The sequence below is a fragment of the Parasteatoda tepidariorum genome, chromosome 8, assembly GCF_982258835.1.
Source record: "Parasteatoda tepidariorum strain Cologne lab strain chromosome 8, Ptep-v5.0, whole genome shotgun sequence".
Classification (NCBI taxonomy): Eukaryota; Metazoa; Arthropoda; class Arachnida; order Araneae; family Theridiidae; genus Parasteatoda; species Parasteatoda tepidariorum.
The window spans coordinates 54,252,415-54,257,388 of NC_141762.1; positions in this window are offsets into that span (position 1 = coordinate 54,252,415).

Genomic DNA, 4,974 nt, shown 5'->3' on the forward strand with positions numbered 1-4,974 from the left:
ATAATTGTCATCTTCTCGTTTCGTGCATTCTCATTGGACTGAAAAATCACATGATATGATATTTGCGCAAAGAAATTCAGATATCTTTTGTTACCACGAGCGAAAAACAATTACAACGGTATTTACCAATAAGTAATTTATTTTACCCTTAGTAAAAAGAAAAACTTATTTATCATCTCTTTCAAATATTATTCTCTGCTATTATTATTTGATTATTCTTCAAAAGTAAGGGTTTAAAGCACCTTTTTATATTATACTAACCCCACATTACTTTACTATCCAGCATTTTATAATAATGATATTTAAATACCGTTTTATAAATATTAAACAGTCAATAAGTTATGTTTACTATAAAGTTAGTAATATGTAACTTTTCTTTTGTGTCTACGGATCAGTAATTTGTAATTCCTTGTCACTATTTTGTACCTCTAGAACTATTTCGTTGGCGCTAGGTTTCTTAAATTTAGGAACTGACTACATGGAGCAATTTTAGCTTCCTAAACATCGTTTAAAACTTTTAATTAGTCCGTTCTAGAGACATGTTTGAAAATTGTTTTCGCAGTAGTTCAACGTTAGCCGTAGTTATCAATAAAACCGTAAGCGGTTCATGTTAAAAATTTTAACACTCTTACTTTAATGAAATACTTTTTACTATTCAATGATCAACCTGGATAGCATGGCTGCGTCACTGGATCTATCCAGTTATCTTGTTGAGAGCTAAAAATTATAACCCATATTTTTGTAGTGTTGAGATAAAAATTAAAATATTCATAGAAAAAGCTTCTTTATATGTTTCAAATTTGAAAATCGATTGCTAAACATTACCTGAGAATAATACCATTTCTAGTTTCATTCACACTATCGATAAAATTACTTACATTCATATATATAATTGATTTATTTGGTCTGGATAGCCTGGTTAGCAGGTTGTGAGAACGGGAGTTCGAATCCAGCCTGCCGAAGACTCCCCGTGTAGTAAATGGCGACTGGGGCAAGTTAAATCCGTCGGGTCACAAAGTCCTCAATGTTCCCATAGAAAATCAATACCTCTGGGGGTACTGAATTGGAAGTTGATCGTTCTACGGTTCAGGACGAAATTACGATCTGTGGATGAATAATGTATGAATGGGTGTGTTCAGTAAACGGGTGTGCCGTATGGGTGTGGCAGAAATCGAATTCTCGGCCATAGATGGTGCCACTGGAAAGTAAGAAAAATCGCAACCCATCTGCCTAAATGGCCAACGGCATCAACAACATTGATTTATTTACATGCAGTGGCATTCTAAATTTTTTTAAAAATTAAGCTTATTAATGTTTGATAGGAAAAATTGTTAAATTTTATTACTGCTTTAACTAAAATGAAATGTACTAAGAAAATCCGTAGAAGTAGGCAACCATTGTTTTTATCACGCTGTTTTTTTAAGTCAATCTTAACTACTTCACAAATCTTAACAGTCAGAACATTTACAAGGTTTTAAAAATAGATCTAAGGAATAATTCGATTGTTTAAAGCTTTGAAACAAAAATGCAACAATTCATTATAGGCTCATAGTGATGAAATTTTTCTTACACGATGACAAAAGCTATTAAAAATTTTAGCCTCTCGACGGATCTCTTACTTTGAATTTCTTCCTATTTTATGTAGTATTCTGTGAGTATTCTTCTTTTTAAGGTATTCTTATTTTCTGCAACTATTTGGGAGGATCAAAAAATGTTGCACACTTTAATACAACTTGTTTATCCGAAGATAAATATTGCGAAAAGTTTGAATTGTAATAAAAAAATTGAATATAAATGTTTACATAACTTTTTGTCGCTTTATTATTAATTATGTAATTTTAAGTGACAAAACTCAAAATCGATTAAACGCTTACTGAGTAATAAAATTCCAAAAAAGTTGTATTTTTAGATTTTTTTTCTAAAAGTATTTAATTGATTTCGTAAAACTTTTAAATTTTATAATTTAAAATTACTTTATTTAAAATGGTAAAATGTTTTAAAGCACTGCAATTCAAAAATATTAATGATGAAATAATAAAAGTAATTAAGAGTAACTAAAATTGATATTTTTGATCAAATTATCTTTGCTAAAACGAGTTTTGAAAAAAATTTTAAATTTATATTTCTGTATATTTCAACTGTCCATACACACTAATCCTCATGTTTTGGGGTCAAAAAGGCATTCAGAAAAATAATGTTTTTGTGTCTGAGATTTTAAAGTATCGTCTGTAGTAATTGGGAGTAGCTTGGGAGCTAAAAATTATATCCCATATTCTTGTAGTGTTGGGATAAAAATTTAAATATTCACAGAAAAAACTTATTTACATGTTTCAAATTTAAAAATCGATTGCTAAACATTACCTGAGAATAATACAATTTCTAGTTAGATATAATCATGAAATTTTTGTGGATTATAATTTTAAATCTTCAATTCGTTAACATAATTAATGTACGTAGAAACCTGATTATTAAGTCAGACGTTATACAGCTGTTTGCTGTTATCTCTTTTGTACATTGTACGTTGAGAGTTGAAATGTTTCTGAATTCAGTTGAAATGTTTTTGAATTTAGTTGAGAATCTTGATAACAATTTGAATATTTCATTCCGATTAAGCTACGATGCATTATTCTCAGACAACAAATTTACGGATGCATTAGTACAGGGTTGTTCATAATTCCCTCCGGGGTTTCGAAGCGATATAGTAAAGAAACGAAGACGAATATGGCAAAAAAGAACATATGAAATTATTCCGAAAGTATTAAAGTTTTAATTTAAGCAGTTGCCGGTAGATGGCAGTAACATGTACCACTGAAGCCAGTTGGAGTAAAGAAAAATGGCGTTTACAGACGGAGGGAATTATGAATAACCCTGTATTTGTTCTTCACTCGTCTTTTTTCTCCAATAACAGCTAAATAAAGGAATGGCTATCATTATAAAGTTCTGATGTAAAGTCAATTGATATTGTAGAAGTTTTTGGTTACATAAAGTTTATAGAAATAAAATTCTGCTATTCACATGATTACGTTTGATAAGAAAAACTGAGTGTTGCCATTAAAGTATTTCGAAATTTTGTCACTGCAACTGTAATCGTGAGAACTTCTCAAGCTTTTTTCAACATCATTTTGGAGCGCATGGATCACAATAACCATGTACAACATTTTATTTCGTCCACTCAAATGGTAAGCTCCAGAGGCTCATATGTCGGCAATGTTATTTTATAATCATATTGTGTTATGGTGAACATTATCGTATCGTTTCTCAAAGGCAAATTCAAAACAGTTTATGGGAATTTAGCATTTAAGTAGTTGATCTTTAACCGCTTGTGGTACAAAAAATTTTAATCTAAAAATTTAGTCAAGAAAAATCTTAAGAACTGTGGTCATTGTATGCTCGTCGAGAATAAAGAGATTTGCTTTATCTTTACACTTTTCATACTTTCAAGTGGTTGGTAAAAACCACGTTGCTTAAGAGGAGGTAAAAACTATTATAATTTTAGTGGCTTATATAACTATCAAAAATAAGTTTGGAAGTTTTTAGCCTATCTCTCTTAAAAGGTTTTAGCAGTTCAATAAATAAAAAAAATAAAAAAAATAGAATAAATTTCTATATGCTTTTTGTAAGTGTATTAGGAGTTGTTGGTCTCCTTGTTTAAGTTGGTTATAACTAGCATTAAATTTTAACATGGCTCAGTCCATCGATGAAGGATTTCTGTTTTTAAAATAATTTTTTTTCCAAAGCGGAACGGTGATAAGGTTATCAATCTATAATAGTTAAATTTAGTGAAGAAGTGTTTCTGTTATAGCTGTTTCTAATCACTGTTAAGGAGCAGTAGAAATATCATCTTATTTTATTTCAAAGAAGTGAGAGTTTTGTTATGGTAAAAATAATGAATTTTGAATGTACTTGATATGTATCCTGCATACTTTAATAATTATAAGTATATATAATTTCAAAGTTTGTGCGTGTACACTGAGAAAAAATTCTGGTAACATTGAATTACCGTACTGTGTGTTAATGACATTTCTGGTAAAAAAAATCTTGCTTATAAATCCAAAATATACGATATTTAAACCTTATACATGGTAACGGTTTATCGAAAATTCTGGTTTTCAAAATTTTAGTTCTTATTACCACACATTTAGTAAAAATTAAAAAGCAAATTTAACCGAATAAATATTTTTTTTGCTGTGTTCTAAGCCAGCGGTTCCTAATTTTATTCAGCTATGGAACCCTTGAAAAAACGCTGATACAAAAAAAATTTACAATCTATTTCAGAAGCATTTAATGTGAACGAAATTTTCTTATTGTGTTATCAGTAAGTCTTAAAATTAAGTTTTATGTCAGGCAATTGAATTGAAATCGCAACAGTAATCTACAACAGCTACGTTTTGGGCTGTAAGTGTAGTAGTTTTTGCTTTTCAAGTTGAAATTGAATAAAATAAGTTGAATTTTACTAAGAGTAATATGTCATATAAAAAATAGAATGGTTTATAATATTTTTAAAATTTTTTTTTATTTATTTATTTTTAAGTCAATTTTACTTTAAGGTTGCCTAAGGCATCGAATAAAGATGGAGACATTTTTGAAAAAGGATATTGGTAAAGAGTTATAAAACGCACTATTTGGTTAGGAAATCAATTTCGACACAATTGCTTAGTTTTCTAAAAAGTAGTATTTGAATACGTTTAAAGAGCTTCAAGCTAGACAATATAAACAGCAAAATATGTATCCTTTTTTGCTTTTAAAAGATTATCAATATCAAAACCCAAAAGTATTTACATTATGTTTTACCAAGATAACAATATGTATGAAGATGATGTCTCATTCATTGTAAAGTAGCATCCATATAAAGACACTGCTAACGTTATTGAAACTGATACAGATCATGTTCTGGAATCTTTAAATTTGTAGCTACATAGAATGTTTTAAAATTTTTCATTGTACTATATTTCTTGAAATACTCTTAAATAGTAT